Source organism: Ailuropoda melanoleuca, chromosome 2, assembly GCF_002007445.2.
Source record: "Ailuropoda melanoleuca isolate Jingjing chromosome 2, ASM200744v2, whole genome shotgun sequence".
In the NCBI taxonomy this organism is placed as follows: Eukaryota; Metazoa; Chordata; class Mammalia; order Carnivora; family Ursidae; genus Ailuropoda; species Ailuropoda melanoleuca.
In genome coordinates, this window is record NC_048219.1 from 108,575,340 (window position 1) to 108,597,898 (window position 22,559).

General features: G+C 41.9%; 1 long non-coding RNA gene across 1 annotated transcript in view; it reads left to right on the forward strand.

Moving 5' to 3' along the window:
- The window catches only part of LOC105241316, a 166,357-nt gene that overhangs the window by 99,344 nt on the left and 44,454 nt on the right, over window positions 1-22,559 (forward strand). The gene's annotated exons all lie outside the window — the stretch shown is intronic.

Consider the following 22,559-nt stretch of genomic DNA (forward strand, 5'->3'; position numbering starts at 1 on the left):
CTCCTACCTAAATGGGACACATGGCAGTCTTCTTTACTCCCTTGTCCTCCCCAAAAAGACGTCTTTTGACGTGGTCCTGGAGCTCAGTCCTCTGAAGCCCTGTTTTAGGTATCTACACTCTCTCCATGGGTGATATCAACAACCAGAGAGCAGAAAGCATAGCACTCAGCTCCTGGGCTTAAAGCCCTGCAACGCCTTTCCATTGCAACCAGAATAAAATCCAGGGTTCCTACTGCGGCTTTCAAGGCCCTGAATGAGCTAGCCTCTGCCTTCTTCTCCCTCTCTTCTATCTGTGCTGTTTTTTTCTCTCTCCTTTGGCCAGGTTGTTTGCTTCTGGCTTGGAGCCATTGGATTAAACTGCTCTTTTCCAGATTTTTCAGTGGCTGATGCATGTCATCGTTTGGGTCTTAACTCAAGTATCACCTCAGAAAAGTTGCCCTTGACCATGTCTTGACCATGATTCAGCAGCACTCCCCTTTACATGCTAGTGTACCTTGCCCTATTTTATTTTACTCACAGCACATCTTATTTATGTTTTATGGTCTGTTTTCTGACATTTCCATATAAGCTCCTTAGGAGGTAGTTCTTCTGTTTCTCTACCTACCTTAACTCACTGCTCAGTACCTACTACAGCACATAATAGTTGCTCAGTTAAGGGTACTTGAATTAAAATATTTGTTGCCTAACAATTTGGCCAGGAATCAGAATGGGGATATTAAGACTGTAACAGACTCCCTCAAGAGTCTGTCAGAGACAGAGGAAGAACCAATTGTTGTTAGTGGGATATACAGACAGGAGTAGAGAGCTTTGAGTGAGTTTTTTGCCCCTGGCCAGCTGGGCATGGCCCATGTTTTAAACCAATTTCGTTCATATTTTGTGACTCTGCCTATACCTTAAGAATGTCAGTTTCCCTTAACCTTTTTACTGATTTCCTCTCAAAGATTTTTTTTTTTTTAAGATTTTATTTATTTATTCGACAGAGATAGAAACAGCCAGTGAAAGAGGGAACACAAGCAGGGGGAGAGGGAGAGGAAGAAGCAGGCTCATAGCGGAGGAGCCTGATGTGGGGCTCGATCCCATAACACCGGGATCACGCCCTGAGCCGAAGGCAGACGCCCAACCGCTGTGCCACCCAGGCGCCCCACCCCTCTCAAAGATGTTAACCCAACATCAGTATGACTTTGGATAAACCATTCATGGGCCTTGGTTTCTCTATCCATAAAGCAATTTGGTTTTTGGTAGAGAATTCCTACTTTCTCTCAGCATTATGTTTCTAATTGCCTGATGTCACTTTAAAGAACCTTAGGTTATACTCTTTCTGAAAAGTAACTTAACAATAATTTATAAAAGACTTTAAAAATAATTTTCCTTCTAAAATATATCCTAAAGAAATAGTCATAAATTTGAAGAGATTTATTCACAGTTATGGTCATCTTAGACTTACTAATAATAATTAAAAAGTCAGAAACAATTTAAATAATCAACAGTAAGAAAGGCTAAATAAATTCAGATACTTGTATGTTTGAATGTTAAAATATTAGAATATTGGAATAAAAACTCCAAGAACCATCAGAAATGGAGATTTCCCCCCAAAATATGATAACGAGGAAAAAAATTTTACAACTCATGTTAAATTGTTTATAATTTCAATCTATAAAATACCTGTATTCACAGGAAGAAAATCTGGAGAAAATCAAAATGTAACTTGCAATTATCTCTAGGACATGAGATTAGTCTTCTTTTAATATTTGTTATCATTTTCCTAGGCAATGAGTATGTACTTCTTGCAGCCGGTGAATTACATTTTTAGGCAGGAATGGATTCCAGTGTTAGGAATTTGGAGTTGCAAGTCTCAGGTTTAGTACAGTTTAGCTCAACAAATATTTATTGAATGCCTTTTATGAGGCAGTTGCTGTTTCATGAGCTGGGGATAAAATATGGGTAAGGCAGAGTCTGGTCTAAGAGACAGACTGAAAACTGCCAGGGAGGTTATCACAGGGTGCTATGGGAATGTGGGGAAGCAGGAGAGCATGTTTGGGAGAGAGGTATGAAGGGGATACAGAGCTTCAGAAACAGCGTCCCGAACGTTCTGGCTCCTGGTTCTCCTCCTACTTACTTGCTCATGACCTTGGGCCAGTCATTCACCCAGTGAGCCTCTCAGTTCCCCATCCATAAAATGGAAATAACACTATCAACCCTCTCTACTAAAGCAGGTTGTGATTTTTGCAGATCATATCCAGACAGAGTACAGAAATGGGTTTGGTACCTGAGAAGAGTTATCAGGGGCTTATGGACTTAACTACTACTAAAGACAGCAGAAAGTAGAAGCCTTGATTTAATGATTAACAGCTCACCAAGGCCTGAGGCCAATTGGATGACAATTCTCTTGTGTCTTGGGTGAGGTTGCTACTTCTACCTTCCTCTGAGCCTAGCAGCTATTTTGTGGTATGTTATCACTCAAAAAAAGTACAAAAAAGCTGATACAGGGATAAAATGGGTCTCCGTGGGAGATTCTCAACTTCCACATTGTAGAATGCCCTCCTTTTCCTTCCTGGCTTTAGCTCTGGGGCATGACCTTTTGAAATCATCATGTTTTATGACCGAGAGGAAATTATGCTGCAGTTGAGGACCCCAGTCCCTATTATTTTGAAATTCACAAGCCCGAGTACTGTCTAGAATTAGACTGGGGGGCTTTGGGGCTGGTAGCATTGATGTTCAGTTTGCAGCTGTTGAAGCTGGATTCTTTTGTGTCAGTGGCATCTCCCATTGGCCCCAGTCCCTGGGTCACCACACATTTCAGAACAAAAGGAAAATGCTGAAGCTCCTCTTTGCACGGCCATATCTCAAATCTGCATACTCAGGAAGGCAAAGCTACCAGAGATGGGATTTGATAGTTCCCAAAAATATTCAGGGAGTGTGCTTCTTCTGCTCTTCCCTTGCGGTGGTGCTGGCTCTTCCCTAGAGATTCTTGCATAGAATAGTTGGTTCATTCTCCCTCAGTTTCCCTCTCTCCCTCAGATCTTTTGCCTTTTTATTTCCTCTCTCCTCTTCCCTCCCTTTCATTTTCAACTAATATTTATGGACAATCTGTTGTGCATCTGGCATTGTGTTATGCACTGCAGGGAAAACAAATTGAAAACGCTGCCCAAAATTTGAGATGAACACTCTGGAACTTTCAGAGGGCTATCACTAGCAGGCAAGATGATCAGTTCAGAGTTCATGGGGTTCTCTTGGTTAAGGCTCCATGGGAAAGGCTTTTTTACACCTGAATTTTATAGTAGAGCTAGAGTCTAAATATGCAGAGAGAAAGTGGAGGGAATGGCCCAAACAAGGGCCTGGAAGTGGGGACCAAGTGCAGTGGAGGGTAAGGTGCCAGAGTGGACAGAGCCTAGCCTGCCTTTGTCTCTTCTGTCTCTCACAGGGGATGGATAAAATTTCACTCAACCATGAAAATTCCATTTCTTAGCATAAAACTTTCCCTTCCTCTTCTGGTTCTGAAGGGGTAATCCTGTATGGTTGGGCTCTTCTGAAACTTTTAATCCACTTGCTGCAGAATTTTGGCATAAAAAGATGAAAATGGAAACATTAATACCTACAGTTCAAAGAAGGTCTTTCCTTTTAAGGTACAGAAAGCATTAGCATCATAATTAGCAACACCTATGTTTTTTATCAGCCTGTTCTTTCTGTGTGACACTAAATAAAACCATTTTATAATTTCAGCCCCAGACTTTTAGAAGTTTCATTGTACACTTCTATTGGCCAAGAAGTGCCTTAAAGACAGGCACTGGGTCCTATTCTTCTAACCCTAATATGGTGCTTCATAAAAGTTTGTTGACCAACAGTACTAATGTGAACAGACACATAAGGGCATGTATTCTGAAAAATCTGGAAATAAGAATAAAGAGGTAGCAGCCCCATTTTCCAGGAAGACAAATTGAGACAAAGTACATGAAGAGCTTTGCTTAGCCTTTCTGCCAGAATTTGACAAGTTTCTCTTCTGAATTGTGGCCCTGTGGTGAGCTCTGCATGGCCTTGGCAGAGTAGGACCTGTCATGTCTACCACATGGTTGCTCCCCTGCAGTGCCAAAGGATGAGGCCATTTGGAGACAATCACCTTCTGTCTCTGGGCTTTGACATCTGGAAGGTGGACGACCAACAGGCCTTGGCTGGGCCTCCTGGCCCTTCAGCTTGCCGCATGTTTGTTGGAAGCCGTTTTTCAGGAGAAAGCTGTGGCGGTGAAGGTCACCTTCTGGACAAATAATTCCGGTCCAGGGGCACCAGATGCAATAGGGAGTCTGAGGCAATGAACAAATGAACAAATGACTTTGTCTTAAAAGAAAATAAGATTTCAACAGAGCTGTGAGTGTCCTTTGCTCAATAGGATTGGCACTCTGTAGAGAAACGACTGAGGGTGGCTTGGTTAGAATCCAATTTTAGTAATTAGTTCTATTCACAATAAGGCATGTTAATAGGTCCCATGTTGAGCAGGCAGAATCCCCTGCCTCAGGTGCCAACTGCCAATTAATGAAATCAACATCAGGTCCCCCAGGTAAACAGCCATCCTATATCCATTCTCTTGGAGCTGTAGGCAGGCATTTCCCACAGTAGTCCAGATCGTAAATAAATAGACTGTAAGCTCCAGGAAGACAGGGGTCATTCTTGTTTTGTTCACCACTATATTCTCAGTTGCCTGGCTTACCTCTAGTGTTTGTATTAGATTGTAAAAACAAAAAACAAAACAAAAAAACAGTAATTTTCCCCCTCCCTCTATTCTTTCCTGTTGCAATATGACTTTGTAGTTCCTGGCCTTGGGACTTGATTTGGCTGTACAATATGACAGAAGCTCATGGTCTCAGTTCTGGGCCTAGACTTTAAGAGCCCTTGCACACTTCTCTCCTTCTTGAACCCTGCAGAGCCTCAGTGTGAGCAAGGTCAGGCTGACCTACTGAAGAGCAAAGGATATATAGGCCCACTCACTCTTACCAACCCAACTAACAGCCAGCCAACCCCTTAAAGTATAGTGACCTTGATGATCAGTAGCTGACCACAGATACATGAATGAATCTAGCTGAAACCAGACAGATTATCCAACTAGGCCAACCCAAAAGGTCACCCAGAAAATATGAACTAAGGAAATGGTGATTGTTTCAAGCCAAGTTTGGGATGGTTTGTTGTGCTATAAAAGCTAATTGATTAAGTACCCAATGTATATTTGCTGAGAGATGAATGGATTATTGATGAAAAGTCAACCACTCTTGGCTTGCCCAGATACTCTCTTTTATGTTATTGTTTTCCCTTTTTTCNAGTTGAATTTATAATCAGCCACCTGATTTTTTTTACTATTTGTTTTTTTTAATAATTTTTATTTTGTTATATTAGTCACCATACAGTATATCCCCAGTTTTTGATGCAATGTTCCATGATTCATTATTTACATATAACACCCACTGCACCATGCAATATGTGCCTTCCTTAATACCCATCACCAGCCTATCCCAATTCCCCACCCCCTCCCCTCTGAAGCCCTCAGTTTGTTTCCCAGAGTCCACAGTCTCTCGTGGTTCATTCCCCCTCTTGTTTACCCCCCCTTCATTCTTCCCTTCCTTCTCTTACCGATCTTCCTATTTCTTATGTTCCATAAATGAGTAAAACCATATGATAATTGTCTTTCTCTGCTTGACTTACTTCACTTAGCATAATCTCCTCCAGTCCCGTCCATGTTGCAGCAAATGTTGAGAATTCGTTCTTTCTGATAGCTGAGTAATATTCCATTGTATATATGTACCACATCTTCTTAATCCAGTCATCTGTTGAAGGGCATGTCGGCTCCTTCCACAATTTATCTATTGTGGACAATGCTTCTATGAACATTGGGGTGCATATGGCCCTTCTCTTCACTACGTCTGTATCTTTGGGGTAAATACCCTGTAGTGCAATTGCTGGATCATAGGGTAGCTCAATTTTTAACTTTTTAAGGGACCTCCACAGTTCTCCAAAGTGGCTGTACCAACTTGCATTCCCACCAACAGTGTAAGAGGGATCCCCTTTCTCCACATCTTCTCCAACATTTGTTGTTTCCTGCCTTGTCCGTTTTTGCCATTCTAACTGGTATAAGGTGGTATCTCAGTGTGGTTTTGATTTGAATTTCCCTGATGGCTAATGATTTTGAACATTTTTTCATGTGTCTGTCAGTCATTTGTATGTCTTCATTGGAAAGTGTCTGTTCATATCTTCTGCCCATTTTTTGATTTGATTATTTGTTTCTTGCATATTGAGTTTGAGAAGTTCTTTGTAGATCTTGGATACNGGAAAATACCCTGCCAACCCTTCCTAGCCTGCCAGGTCTCTGTAGGCAGGTCAGATGTTGTTATTCTGATATTTTTCCCTCTGTACATAAGGATTTTCTTCCCCCTGGCTGCTTTCAATACTATATCCTTGGATCTAATATTTGCGAATTGCACTATGACATGAGGTGGTGTAGTTCTGTTCTCACTGGCCTTGGGAGGGGTCCTTTCTGCCTCTTGGACACCAATGCTTGTTTCCTTTTCCAGATTAGGGAAGTTCTCAGCTACAACTTGTTCAAATATCTCTTCTAGACCTCTCTCTTTCTCTACCCCCTCAGGGGTGCAAATGGTTCTGACATTGGAACGTTTTATGGAGTCAGTAATCTCCCATAATCTACATTCTTGAGATTGGGTTTTTTTGAGCCAAGTTTCTGTTTTAACTTTCTCTTCTACCATCCCATCCTCCAATTCACTAATTCGTTCTTCTGCCTATCCATATCCATCAGTTCTGTGGCAGAGGGCACAGACTCATTATCTTTTCTTTGCTGGGGGGAATTTCTCCTCCTTGTCATTCTGATAGAGGAGAGGTTGCGGGGATGCCCAGAGCCCAAATTATTGACCAGGACCCAGGCAGACATCATCTTGACCATTGTTACTCTGAATTCCATTTCTGACAATTTGGTTATATCCATATCCATCAGTTCTGTGGCAGAGGGCACAGACTCATTATCTTTTCTTTGCTGGGGGGAATTTCTCCTCCTTGTCATTCTGATAGAGGAGAGGTTGCGGGGATGCCCAGAGCCCAAATTATTGACCAGGACCCAGGCAGTGGGCTCTTGTTTTATAGGACCTTAGGGATGTGGGCTTCTTGATTTTTCAGCCTGCCTTCTGGGGGAGGGGGGAGAGGTTGCGGGGATGCCCAGAGCCCAAATTATTGACCAGGACCCAGGCAGTGGGCTCTTGTTTTATAGGACCTTAGGGATGTGGGCTTCTTGATTTTTCAGCCTGCCTTCTGGGGGAGGGGCCTGCCGCGCTGATATTCAGGCAACCCTGTTTGGTTAGTGTCGCCCTGTCCCCTGCAAGGGGGAATGGGGATGGGCACAATGTCGCTCTCCACTGAGCTCTCTTGGCCTCTTTAACTCTGTTTCTGTCGGTGCTGCTAAAAACCCTGCAGCATCCCAGGTTGTACGCCCCATAGCCGGTGTCCCAGCCCTCACTTCCAGGGCCAGCATGTCTCTGTCCTCTGTGCTTCTAACACTGCCAGCCGCCCACAGTTCCTGCGCACGCTCCTGAGCTCCCTGTTTCAGTGTGGTTCGTGTGCGCGCTCTGGAGTGCCGGTTTTCAGTCTGGTCTCGCATGCGCTCCTGAGCTCCCGGTATCAGTCCAGTTCCAGTGAGCACTCCGGAGCTCCAGTTTTCAGTCTGGTCGCACGTTCTCCCGAGCTCTCGGTTTTAGTCTAGTTCAAGTGTATGCTCCAGAGCTCCGGTTTTCAGTTTAGACGTGCACGCTCCCAAGCTCCCGGTTTTAGTCCGGTTCCAGTGAGCATTCCGGAGCTCCGGTTTTCTTTTTCTTTTTCTTAAAGATTTTATTTATTTATTTGACAGAGAGAGACAGCCAGTGAGAGAGGGAACACAAGCAGGGGGAGTGGGAGAGGAAGAAGCAGGCTCCTAGCAGAGGAGCCTGATGTGGGACTCCATCCCAGAACGCTGGGATCACGCCCTGAGCCGAAGGCAGACGCTTAACGACTGAGCCACCCAGGCGCCCCCACGACTGCGCCCCCCAGGCGCCCCCTGGAGCTCTGGTTTTCAGCCTGGTCGCGCGTTCCCAGGCTCACGGTCTCAGTCAGCTTTCTCGGGGGTGCCGGTCTGTAAGTCCGGCCTGCTCCCCAGTGCAGGTGGCTACTGCTTTCCGGAGCCTGTCGGCTCCCTCCCCCTTCCATTTACCTTCCGATATCTGTCCGCGGATTCACGGATCCCCGCTTCCTACCTCAATACTCAGCGCTGGAGATGTTTCTTTGTAGAGATCCAGATGTATCTTCCTGTGTCTCAGGCTGATTTCGTGGGTGTTCAGGATGCTCTGGTAGATATCCAGCTCGACTCAGGGGACCAGCTGAAAAAGGGATCTCCTAATCCTCCACCATCTTTTCTCCTCCTTGCAGAAAGTGGTCACTTTTCTGTTCATAGAGTTTCTGCTACTCTTTTCTTCATTCTTCAGTTGTGTTCATAGGTATTCAGAATGGTTTGGTAGCTCTCTAGCTGAATTCCTGGGACCAGACAAACTTTAGGTCTCCGGCTCCTCCGCCATCTTGGCTGTTTTCCTTTTTTTCTAACACTTACCACAAGCAGAATTATCTTGTTCCCTTATTGGTTTGTTTATTTATTTACTGTCTCCTTTACAAGCATGTAAGCTCCATGAGGATAGGAGGATATCATGCCTATCTTACTCATCTTTCAATTCCTATGGTCTGGAGCAGTTCTTGGCACATTGTGGGCTCTCTAAGTATTTATTGAATGAAAGAGTGGGGCACATAATGGGCTATCAATAAATATTTATGAATGAAGAGTGAATAGATTTCATTAATATCACTTATAATGAGGCTAGATGAGCAAAGATCTTGGGAAGTAGGTATCACATGTATTGGCTAAGGTATCCTTTACTCTTTGTTTTCCTGGACCCTCTTAGAGTCCCTAGCAGGGTCTGAAAATTAAACTGACAGAGATGGATTAACAGGAAAGAAGCAAATTTATTTAATATAAGTTTTATATTACATGGGAGCCTTCATAAGGAAATGGAGATCTGGAGGAATGGTTAAACCTGAGTATTTTTGTGCTAGGTTTGATGAAAGATAGTCATGTAGGCAAAAAAAGCATGAGGTAAATGTAATAAACTTGGGGAAACGTAGCAAAGCCTGTTTGTTCAGATTTTCTCTGCATTCCTTTGTTTTTAGAGGTCAGGATGCTGCTTTCTTCTGGATATAAGGAAATTATCTCCTATATGAGGGGCTTTATGACCTGTTTCAGGGCAAAAGAGGGAGGGGGGAGAGACCATCCTTCTACTTTTTTTCCAAACTCCTTCAGCTCAGAATATTCAATATGTCAAGATGCCGTTTTGGGGGGTAGTGTGTTCTGAACCCAATCATCCTTAATTTTTTTCCTTATAAGTCAACACTTACTAAAGCCTGGCAGGTAAAAATAAAGAACTTTACTTTTGTAGAGATGTTGTTATATTTCTTTTCTTTTACCTCAATTCTTAGACCCCTGTTTCCCTTCCCCAATAATTTTTAATTATCTGCGTTTAGATGATTTTCTTGGATTTTCTCCATTGAAAACACCACCAGTAGAAAGTTGCTATTCAATAGGTTATAGTTTCCATTAAGCAAGAAGAATAAGTTCTAGAGATCTGCTGTACAAAATTGTGCCTATCCTTAGCAATACTGTTTGTACACTTAAAAATTTGTTAAGAGAGTAGATCTCATGTTAAGTGTTCTTACTACAGTTTTTTTAAAAAAGGAATATAATATGGCTGTAATTTATGGAGATTTATGGAGTTCAGAGCATCCCTGTCTCCAAAGACAAAGGTACACCAAGAGGAAGCTGAGCCAACAGGCCCTGCTAAGTTCTCCCCAGTTTACCACACTTACCTCATACCCTTTTGTCCTTTCCTAGTTTTCCATGACTTTCCACTTTTCATCAAAACTAGTATAAAAAAAATACTCAAGTTGAACTGTTTCTTCAGGTCTTCATTTCCTTATGAAGGCTCCGGTGTCATGTTTAATTAAACAAATGTGTTTGCATTTCTCTTGTTAATCTGTCTTTGGTCAGCCCAATTTACAGTGGCCCCAGCCAGAGAAGCTAGGAGGAAAGTAGGAAAAAGATAATATTAAGAAAAGAATAGTGGCAATTTTTGTGATTCTAAAGATTAGTTCTTTGACTATAATCAGAGTCTGAGAGTGGGAACATCATTCATGGTGTTAACGTATACATCCTTAGCAATTACAAAATGAAAACCATTTCAAGAAGCACCACCACCATCAGTAGCATCATCAACAACAGAAGCAACAACAACAAAACTTTGTTTCTAAAATTTCCTCTCTCTTCATTACTCTACTCCTACCTCAGATATTTTTTTTTAAGATTTTATTTATTTATTCGACAGAGACAGAGAGAGCCAGCGAGAGAGGGAACACAAGCAGGGGGAGTGGGAGAGGAAGAAGCAGGCTCACAGTGGAGGAGCCTGATGTGGGGCTCGATCCCATAATGCCGGGATCACGCCCTGAGCCGAAGGCAGACGCTTAACCGCTGTGCCACCCAGGCGCCCCCCTACCTCGGATATTTACCTTGGCTTCTTGGCATTTAGCTTCTTAGAGGAAATAAAGATTTCCTTTATTTACTCATATTTGTTTTTCATCTTAGATCTAAGTGGACAGAGAAATGACACAGAAGACAATGCAGATGAGATCTGCACTTTAAAATCCGAATTATACTTAATCACTTGTTAATCAATAATAAAATTGCAGTGTACTGTTAACATGCAACATACACCAAATGAAGTTTTTCACTTGTTTCTTATTGACTGTTGTTAGTGAGCTAATCTCTACATTTTGGAAGCAATAAAATGTGTAGTCAGTATTTTATTATACAGCCTCATTTTGAAAAAAAATATAGCATAATAAATGAGTAGATTTGCACTCAGGTTGGAGTCTTATTACAAAGTGGTCAAACACGTGGTAGATTTTCTTTTGCCTTTATGGTCGGGGGCTCTAGCATCTAAACATCAGTTGGAACAAGGCGATGGACCTTGATTTTCCCAGAAAGCTCTAGTGCTATTTGAATCTGTCATCTTCTACCTCTAGGGTTGAAAAAAATATATGAGAGTCAAGGAATGAATTATTTTCTAGTGTAGCATAGGGGAGGAAATTTTTCCTGGACCCTCTTACTGTTCCTAGCTAAGTCTGAAAATTAAACTGACAAAGAGATATTAATAGGAGAAAAGCATACAGATTTATTTAATATAAATATTACACGACATGGGAAACCTCATAAAGAAATGAGGACCCAAAGAAACAATTAAATCTGAGTATTTTTATGTTAGATTTGATGAAGAGTGGACAGTCATCAGAATATGATAGGTTAGAGTATGAGGTAAGTGGAATAAAGGCCTGCTTGCTTGGCTTCTTCTCAGTGTCTCTTTGTCTTGGAGACAAGGATGCTCTTTTCTTCTGGGGATAGGGAAAGCACCTCTCACATGAGGGTTTTATGATCTGCTTCAGAGGTAAAGGGTGGTGGAGTGAACTTCCTGCTTCTGCTGTTTTCTCAAACTGTTTCAGCCTAAAATAGTCTATATGGCAAGGTACCATATTTTGGGATATTGTGTGCTGAACCCCACCATTAGACATTTCAGACACTTTGGGCATTGTCACAAATTATAGTCATTTTTACTTTAGGAGTAGGGAAAGGGAGGTGGGGGAGAAACTTCCTTTTGCCACTCAGATTACCCCTCCCAGATAATTGCCAACATTGCTTCTCTTCAAGCCCGGCTCAGACCATGAGCCACACATGTCAAATGTGACATGAAATATGTGACTGGCTGAGTGCCCAGTTCTCAGAAAACATTTTATGGAGGGATTCAACTGGGTCGGTTAAATCTCTCAATTTTTCTAAGACAGTGTGTGCTGGTTCCCTTTCTGGTTCCAAACGTTTGCTTTGTCAGGATCTTTCTTTTCACTCCTCTTTTCCTTGTGGGGCTTTCACATCATTCCTTTTCCTTAATCTGGTTTTTGGGCCATTTATTTGGCTTTCAAATCAGCCCATCGGGGCACTGACTTCAGGGGGTGAGTGAAAAGAAAGGAATCCTGAGGAAGGCCCACCTGCACCTCTGCCAGTCATTGATTTCGTCAAAGGGGATTTATTAAGCACTGACTTGTGCCTAATCTCCCCTGGAGTCGAATTTATTGTTGAGAAATCTCAGACCTTAATGGATATCCAAGTGTTTCAGATTTAATTGCAGATGAGTCTTAATGGCAATTCAAATGTTTGAAGACAGTGTTCCACAAATTCTTCTCATGCTTTTATTCAATTACTACTTGTTATTATGGGTTTATAAATTGATTGCACTAGACTTAGCTTGCTGAGCAAATTTTTATGAAGATCTTAATCCAGAAACTCAATGTCAGTGGATTTTTAAGCTAATTCTTTTGCTTTGGACAGCACATCCAGCCTATGCTTCCCATTTTCCCCTATCAGTGCCCTGACCCTTGGTTACACAGCCAGGACATCAGATCATGAAAAGCCCAAGTATGGGGATCAAAATGTGGATGACAGGAAGCTCAGCAGGAGGATATTAACACTAATTAGAATACTTTTTTCTGACCACAGATAATGATGGCTTTCTTTGTTCAGCATCATGAGTAAATCCCCTCACTACAGATTTCCATGCTCTGAACCAACCTGAGCATCTGGATGGAATTGCTGTTATGGCTGAATTAGCCATTCCAATTAGAGAAAGTAGGGAGTTGCCTCCGTGTTTCGATTCCCCAATCATCTGTGATAACTGGATTTAAGGGGGGTTTATGAAGCCGTTCTTAGAAGGAAGATGCATTAACTATGACATGACTTATTAAGCATGTGCAGAAGTTATGAGCTCAGAAAGGGCAGGGACACACAGAAGTATTTTGAATTGACACTTAATTTTTTTCCCCCTCACTGCGCTGGCTCTGTGCTGAATTAATTCCACTTTTATCGCTTTTAAATAAAAATTTATGGATGGCAGCTGAGGTCCTTCTTAGGGTCTTTATGATTTGGGATTAAGATCCTTAAGTGTCTGGGCAACTCATTAGCATGTGCACTCTATCCACTTGTATGGAGTCAGTGGAGGAAAGGAAATGAGAGAGAAGGTTGGGGAAGAACAAAGAAACAAATAGGTGGCCATTTTTAGATAATAATAACAATAATTATTAAAATTATTATTATTATTATTATTTCGCTGGAGCAATTAAAAGGCTTCCCTAAAGGCTAAAAATCGCATACTACCCTCAACTATGGCAGAATAAGCATCTTGGTCAAAATTTAAATTCATTTTGAAAGTAAGGATTTAAACACATAGTTTAAATTCTAAACCTTGAATTTTTAAAAAATGCTAGGAAAACAAACTTTCAAACAACATTCTACTACACAGAAATCTAAAGGCATTGTTGAGATGAGAAGCAGTGAGCTTATATCCTTTCCAGATACACAGCATTGCTCTTTCAACATTTGTGTCTTTGACTAGCCCATTCAGAGGCTTTTTTGCCAGTGGGGGATTTGTGTTTGTTGGGCAGGGCTGAGTGGATAGGAAGACTAACGTGTGACCTTGAGCCTGTATCCCAAATGCTTCCAAGCCAGAGAGTCTCCTTTCCACCCCCATTACTGATGAGGTAGCAAAGTGGTGAATCTCAGAATGCCCCTTCCTTGGCAGACTGTCAGCTATGGCTGTTACCTGCTGGAGCAACCCCGTGAGGAATTAGTCACGTGGAGTCCTGTGTCATGGAGCGCAAGGAGTTTTTATAATGTAGCTCCTTTTACAGGGTTTGAGCTAACCTACCCTTGACCTTTGGGGGTCTGGGTAAAAGTGCCTCCTGTCTACTTTCTGTGATGTACACAGCCCGGTCAGCATAAACTGGCATTACACAGTGTTAGAATAGCTTCTTAAAGTGCTCTTAAGGGTTTTCCTGAAAGGGAGATTTCTTGATGCTTTCTTGGCACCTTTTCAGTGTTTAATAAGTTTTCTCTCATCTCTGAGCTGCACCTACCCTTCAGTGGCCCTTCCACAGTGCTAAAAACAAATACAGAGAGATTAAAAGCTGGTCAAGAACATCTGTGGTCCACAACAAACATTTATGTATAAGTCATCATGTGGATGATTAACATATCTCAGTAAGATTCATAGAGAGCTATTTGAATTAGAGAAGAACTTGATAGGGGTGCCTGGGTGGCTCAGTCAGTTAAGCGACCGACTCTTACTTTAGGTTTAGGTTATGATTTCTGGGTAGTGGGATCCAGCCCCTTGTCAGGCTCTACACTCCCGTCTCCAGCTCCGCACTCAGTGGGGAGCCTGGTTGGGGGGAAGATGGATGGGGGTTGGAGGGGAAATGGGAGGGGTGGTGGTGGTGGGTGTGTGTGTCTGCTTCTTTTCCTCCCCTTCTTCCCCTCCCTGCCTCGCATGAGTGTGTGTGGGCCCCCCCAAATAAATAAATAAATAAATAACAACTCCTTAAAAAGAAAAGAGAAGAATTTGATACCTCCAAATAATAAATATATTTATTTACTCTATATAGTTTACGCGAAATTCAGTACACTTTATAGCACATGGGTGGAGGATTGTAATGAGGTACGTAATATAGCTCATGTAGGTGAATTTCTTGTTTTTGTTAACTGAATCAGTCAAGATGGGGCTTTACTTTATGTCTATGCCTATACTTCACTGTTTCTTGGAAAACTGGAACATAGCTGGACATCAGGATGGCAGAAATCGATGCAGACTCCAACTTCTCTATCCACAGAGTCCCCAAGGGCAAGACTTCATCTTGTTCATAATCATAGAGCCTGACACTTACCAGGTGCTTAATAGAGGCTTGATAGGGAAGTATAGAAGGAACTGAAGCAAAAGGATTTTAGTGGAAAGTGCAATTAGTGGGCATCGTATTTCAGTGGTGCTCACTGATGAGGATGGTGATTAAATATTAACTTGCATTCTGTTTTAAATACAGAGAAAACACTCTCATGTTTCTTTGACTTTAGATTTTTCATGTGTGAGGTGATGATTTGGATCAGATAATACCAAAGGTCTTACCACATCTAGCATGCTAAGAATCTATTCCNTTATCTTGCTTTTAAATAAAAATTTATGGATGGCAGCTGAGGTCCTTCTTAGGGTCTTTATGATTTGGGATTAAGATCCTTAAGTGTCTGGGCAACTCATTAGCATGTGCACTCTATCCACTTGTATGGAGTCAGTGGAGGAAAGGAAATGAGAGAGAAGGTTGGGGAAGAACAAAGAAACAAATAGGTGGCCATTTTTAGATAATAATAACAATAATTATTAAAATTATTATTATTATTATTATTTCGCTGGAGCAATTAAAAGGCTTCCCTAAAGGCTAAAAATCGCATACTACCCTCAACTATGGCAGAATAAGCATCTTGGTCAAAATTTAAATTCATTTTGAAAGTAAGGATTTAAACACATAGTTTAAATTCTAAACCTTGAATTTTTAAAAAATGCTAGGAAAACAAACTTTCAAACAACATTCTACTACACAGAAATCTAAAGGCATTGTTGAGATGAGAAGCAGTGAGCTTATATCCTTTCCAGATACACAGCATTGCTCTTTCAACATTTGTGTCTTTGACTAGCCCATTCAGAGGCTTTTTTGCCAGTGGGGGATTTGTGTTTGTTGGGCAGGGCTGAGTGGATAGGAAGACTAACGTGTGACCTTGAGCCTGTATCCCAAATGCTTCCAAGCCAGAGAGTCTCCTTTCCACCCCCATTACTGATGAGGTAGCAAAGTGGTGAATCTCAGAATGCCCCTTCCTTGGCAGACTGTCAGCTATGGCTGTTACCTGCTGGAGCAACCCCGTGAGGAATTAGTCACGTGGAGTCCTGTGTCATGGAGCGCAAGGAGTTTTTATAATGTAGCTCCTTTTACAGGGTTTGAGCTAACCTACCCTTGACCTTTGGGGGTCTGGGTAAAAGTGCCTCCTGTCTACTTTCTGTGATGTACACAGCCCGGTCAGCATAAACTGGCATTACACAGTGTTAGAATAGCTTCTTAAAGTGCTCTTAAGGGTTTTCCTGAAAGGGAGATTTCTTGATGCTTTCTTGGCACCTTTTCAGTGTTTAATAAGTTTTCTCTCATCTCTGAGCTGCACCTACCCTTCAGTGGCCCTTCCACAGTGCTAAAAACAAATACAGAGAGATTAAAAGCTGGTCAAGAACATCTGTGGTCCACAACAAACATTTATGTATAAGTCATCATGTGGATGATTAACATATCTCAGTAAGATTCATAGAGAGCTATTTGAATTAGAGAAGAACTTGATAGGGGTGCCTGGGTGGCTCAGTCAGTTAAGCGACCGACTCTTACTTTAGGTTTAGGTTATGATTTCTGGGTAGTGGGATCCAGCCCCTTGTCAGGCTCTACACTCCCGTCTCCAGCTCCGCACTCAGTGGGGAGCCTGGTTGGGGGGAAGATGGATGGGGGTTGGAGGGGAAATGGGAGGGGTGGTGGTGGTGGGTGTGTGTGTCTGCTTCTTTTCCTCCCCTTCTTCCCCTCCCTGCCTCGCATGAGTGTGTGTGGGCCCCCCCAAATAAATAAATAAATAAATAACAACTCCTTAAAAAGAAAAGAGAAGAATTTGATACCTCCAAATAATAAATATATTTATTTACTCTATATAGTTTACGCGAAATTCAGTACACTTTATAGCACATGGGTGGAGGATTGTAATGAGGTACGTAATATAGCTCATGTAGGTGAATTTCTTGTTTTTGTTAACTGAATCAGTCAAGATGGGGCTTTACTTTATGTCTATGCCTATACTTCACTGTTTCTTGGAAAACTGGAACATAGCTGGACATCAGGATGGCAGAAATCGATGCAGACTCCAACTTCTCTATCCACAGAGTCCCCAAGGGCAAGACTTCATCTTGTTCATAATCATAGAGCCTGACACTTACCAGGTGCTTAATAGAGGCTTGATAGGGAAGTATAGAAGGAACTGAAGCAAAAGGATTTTAGTGGAAAGTGCAATTAGTGGGCATCGTATTTCAGTGGTGCTCACTGATGAGGATGGTGATTAAATATTAACTTGCATTCTGTTTTAAATACAGAGAAAACACTCTCATGTTTCTTTGACTTTAGATTTTTCATGTGTGAGGTGATGATTTGGATCAGATAATACCAAAGGTCTTACCACATCTAGCATGCTAAGAATCTATTCCCAATTACTGCACCCAGAGTCAATAAATATTGAGTACTCATTAGCTTGGGTACCTGGCCAATCTTATTAGCTTGTTGGGAATATGGAATAAATGTACTATGGTCTCCACCCTTAGGATTTAGAGAGAAAAAAATATCACATGTAATGAGAACGCAGTTTACTTCTCAACTGTGGGCTCTAAAGATGCCTTCATGAGTGAGATTCCTTGGAGAATGAGGATGACTTGAGTAACTAGATAATGGGGAGAAATATCAATCCAGGTTGAAGGAAGAGTATGATCAAAGGTGGGAACCAGTTGACATGTTTGGGGACTCTGAGAATATGGACATGATTTTAGAATGGGAAGTAGAGAGACATATATTTGGATAGATAGGCTAAAAACAGATTTTAAATATTCTGCAGGCAAGTACAAGGTAGGAAAGGTAATAGAGACACATCATCATTGTCCATATCCTCCTCTTATCAAGTTTCTGATTAATATGTTATACAATGGGCCATCCTTCTGGAAATGCTCTCTTCTCTTAGCTTCCATAGACCCCATGTCTTTTGTCTTTCCTGTCTCCTCAGTCTTCTTTGCATGCTCATCCTCCTCTACCCAACCTCTAAGTGTTGGAGGCCCTCGGGGTCCAGTCCTTGGCCCTCTTCTCTATCTACCGTACTTGATTTAATCTAGCCTCATAACTTTAAATGCCATCTTCATGGAGATAACTAACTCCCCAATACATATCTCTGACCTCATCCTACCCCTTGAGCTCCTCAGACTCATATTTCCATCTCCACACTTGACATCTTCATTTAGATACCTCACAGGAACCCCCCATTACATAGTCATCATTCCCGCTTACATATTGTTTATTCCCCACTGTGGCTAAGGCTGCTGGTGTCCACCAACATCCTTTCTATTCTTTTTCCTTTAGTAAAATAGCTTTCCAATTTTAGCTTAAAATATAGCTGCCCAGCCAAAGGCTATATTTCATGGCCTCCATGTCAGTTAGGCATGGTCATGTCTCACCAATGAGACATCAACAGAAGTGGTGTGTACCACTTCTAGATGGTGGCTCCAAAATTGTGCTTTCCTTGCGGGCTGGGATGCAGTTGGGAGGGCTAAAGCCAGAACAGCTAACTTAGATCCAGAAATAGAAACATTGCATTCAGGATGGCCAAGTTATCCTACCAACTGTGGACTCTCTACCTATGGCTTATTATGTGAGAGAGAAATTGTTCCATATTTTTGAGCCACTATGCTCAGTACCCATTTTATATAGCAACTTAGGCTATACTCCTAACCAATCTACCCCATCTTTCCTGTCTCAGTAAATGGTACCCTCATCCACCTATTTCCTGAGCCAGAAACATGTTGATTCCTCATTTTCTTCAAATTCAATTTATTAGTAAGTCCTATTGATTGTACCTAAAAAAATATACCTCAAATCCATCCACGATCTAAATCCATTCATAGCTACTACCTAACCTCCAAATTGATGATCTTGTTTTGTGTTTGACCCCGTACAATCCTTCTCTTGACTGCAGGCAGAGATAGCTTTAAAAACTTAATGCATCAGGGCACCTGGGTGGCTCAGTCAGTTAAGCGTCTGCCTTTGGCTTAGGTCATGATCCCAGGGTCCTGGGATTGAGTCCCACACTGAGCTCTCTGCTCAGTGGGGAGTCTGCTCCTCCCTCTCAGTTTCCCTTTGTGCTCTGTCTCTCTCTCTCTCAAATAAATAAATACATAAAATCTTTAAAAAACAACAACAACAAACTTAATGCATCATGTCATATTCCTGTTTGAAACCTCTCAGTGCCTTCTCATTTTATTAAGATAAAGCCCTAAGTCCTGAACTTTACCTTCCATGACCAAGTTTCTGCTTTTTTCCCCAACCTCATCCTGTGTCACTTTCTCCTTGCTCACCAGTCTTTAGCCACAGGGGCGTTCTTTCCATTTCAGTTCCTCAAACAGTCCAAACTCTTCCCAACCTCACACCTCCGCTCACATGTCATCTGTCTAGGGAAGTTCTCTCCTTCAGTTCTTTGTCAGGTTGGCTCCTACTCATCCAGGTCTTGGCTTAACCCCCTTGCTCAGCTCTCCAATCATATTTCATAACAACCTATTGTTTTCATTTATAATATATTATAATTTATGATTATACATTAGACGGAGGCTCTGTTTGTTGGATGTCTGTTCTTTCCCATAGTCTGGAAGCTCTCTAGAGGCAGGGACCATGGTGGTGCTGTTCACCTCCACACACCTAGCATTGTCACGGTGCTTTTCTCACAGTAGTTGTTCAATAAATCGAATTCTTCCTGAAATGAAATAAGTAGGAGAGAACTATGATAGAGCAGAGATTAAGGAAAATTTATCTAGGAGAAATATGTTAAGTGGATTTTAGTTGGAGAGAGACTAGTTTAGTTTAGTATTAGTTTAGCATTAGTTTCCCAGGGCTACTGTAACAAATAACTACAAACCAAGGGCCTTAAAACAACAGAAAGTCATTCTCTCATTGTCGAGGAGGTTAGAAGTCTGAAAGCAGGGTATCAGCAGGGCCAAGTCTCTAGCCAGGATCCTTCCTTGCCTCTTCTAGCTTCTGATGGTTGCCCACAATCCTTGGAGTTCCTTGGCTTGTGGCAGAATCACTTGAATCCTGCCTCTGTTGCCCCATGGCACTCTCCCTGGGTATGTCTTCTCTCTTTATGCCTCTTCTCTTCTTATAAGGACAGCAGTCATATTAGATTTGTGGCCTACTTTATTCCAATATGGCCTCACCTTACCTAGTTAGATCTACAAAGACCCTGTTTTCAAGTAAGGTCACATTCTGAGGCTCCAGTTAGACATGAGTTTTGGTGGGGGGGTCACTATTCAACTCAGTGTACTGGAGGTATAAGGAAACCAATTTGCAATATTCCAGGCAGGAGGTGAAAAAGGCCTGACCTATGTATAAGTGTAAGACCAAGTGACAATTGGTCATAATTAAGAAATGATAGACCATGGAATTTTAGGGCTGGAAGAGACCTGAGAGGCCTCAAGTCTTATGATTATCAAGTTAGGCTTCTTATAGCTTTCAAATAAGGTAACTCAGGGGTGGTTAGAAAGTGGCGGCTGCGGGGGGCGGGTGTCGGCGGGGGGATGGCAATAAGGAAAGTTTTCCAGGCCTACCACCCCTTGTATAATCAGAACAATTATAATTTTATGTTTTAGATGCTGGGTATCCACGGAAGATTTTATCTGAAGATTGGTTTTGTTATAAATCTTGTCTAAATCTCTCATTTCACTGACCAGGAAATTGCAGCCAGTTAAAGAACAAGACAGTGATACAGAAGTAAATTGCATAGTGTGAACTATTGGATTTAAGAAGGTGGGGAGAAGCCAACCAGAGCAGTACAGAAAATTTGCATGAAAGAGAAGAAGTTTTAAACCTAATGGCCACATTTGTGAAATACAATGAGAAAACAAAGTTCAATGGTCTTTTCTTTGTTCATATAAACTATAGTTCTTCTGGACAGGGACCTGGGGGTGGCCCTGTCCCTGGAGCAGGGACACTTGACAAAGTGGAAGGAGGCAGGAGATCTGAGTATAATTCTGTCCTGCCCAGGTCACTGAGCAACAGACTGGACACAGAGATGAAGGGGAGGGAAGTACCGCAGGTGGCATCCAGGTTTCACAAGTAAATAATGAGGAAACAGGATGGTATAGAAGATGGGGAAAGGTCATTTGGAGAGAGATTTAGTTTATAGAGGACCTTTTGTTTTGTTTGTTTCGGACATACTGGGTTTGAAGTGACAGTGGAAAACGAAAACGTTGGCAAGTAAACCTGTGTCTATTTTGTAGCCCCCATGACCTTTTCATTCCAATGACGGACAAGGTAGTGCCCCTTAGTCCGTGGTGTTCTTCCTACAATGCCCATTTTGGAATGCATTTAGTAGAGGTTTAAGAAATAGTGATCTGTGACTGGGGCCATCATTTCTCACCTGGACCACATAACATATTCTCTAGCTAAGTGGTCCTCCCAAATGGACTCAGGCTCATTTTAATTTCTTCTCCACACTGCAGTTAGTTATCACAAACCTAATTGTGTTATCTGTCCCTGCTTTAAAACACTTCATTGCTCTTAGAGCAAAGATCCAAGTCCCTGTGTGCCTTATGAGATGTGCTCATTCAGGTAGGTCTGACCCCTGCTCCTAGCCTCATCTGACACCACTTCTCCCCCTGGCTTTGGAGATCTAGCCACACTTAGTTTTGCTAATTTCTTCCTGCCCCAGGGCCTTTGCATGTGTCCTTCATGCTATCATTTCCTGTACCTTTTACTCTCTCCAAATACACAGTCATCCTTAAGATGCCAGCCAGCACAGTCAACATGTCTTAAGGACTTTTTCCCTGACCTAGGTCTAAGTCAGTTTAGGTCACCTTTTGTTTCTTTCAGAGCACTAAGCTCAGTTCATAAAAATGCAATTTTTTTGCCTTGGATATTTGTTTAATGTTTAGCTCTCCTATTCTAGGTCCTTATGAGCAGGGACTATGTATGTCTTGCTGTGCTCAGCACCTAGCACAGCACCTGGCATGTAGAAATGGAATGAGTGAATGAATAAAAGCCAAAATTCAAATATTTGGACTTCTTTAGATTCCAAATCCTGATGTTGAATTCAAAGCACAACTTTTTTTTGGTGGCGGTGGGGGGGCAATTGCTGCTTTTGTGTATAGGTTATATCACACTTTAACAAAAATTTAAAATTTAAATCTTCCCACTATCTAAGTATTTGACAAGTTATATTGGGCATTAAAAATGCATTTCCTTGAAGATCTTGATTTAGGCTATTAAAGCACTTGCTGAGAGACATTCTCCTCCTCCTTCTCCTCCCCCTCCTCCTCCTCCTCCTTCTTCTTTTTTTTGGCTGAGAGACACTCTTACGTTTTAAAAAACAGCAGATGTTGATGAGTATGTGGAGAAAGAGGAACCCTCTTACACTGTTGGTGGGAATGCAAACTGGTGCAGCCACTCTGGAAAACAGTATGGAGGTTCCTCAAAAAGTTAAAAATAGAGCTACCCTATGACCCAGCAATTGCCCTACTAGGTATTTATACAAAGGATACAAGCAAAGTAAATCGAAGGGACACATGCATCCCAATGCTTATAGCAGCATTATCAACAATAGCCAAATTATGGAAAGAGCCCAAATGTACATCGACGGATGACTGGATAAAGATATAGTGTAGATATATATAATGGAATATTACTCAGCCATCAAAAAGACTAAAATCTTGCTATTTGCAACAGTGTGGATGGAGCTAGAGTGTATTATGCTAAGT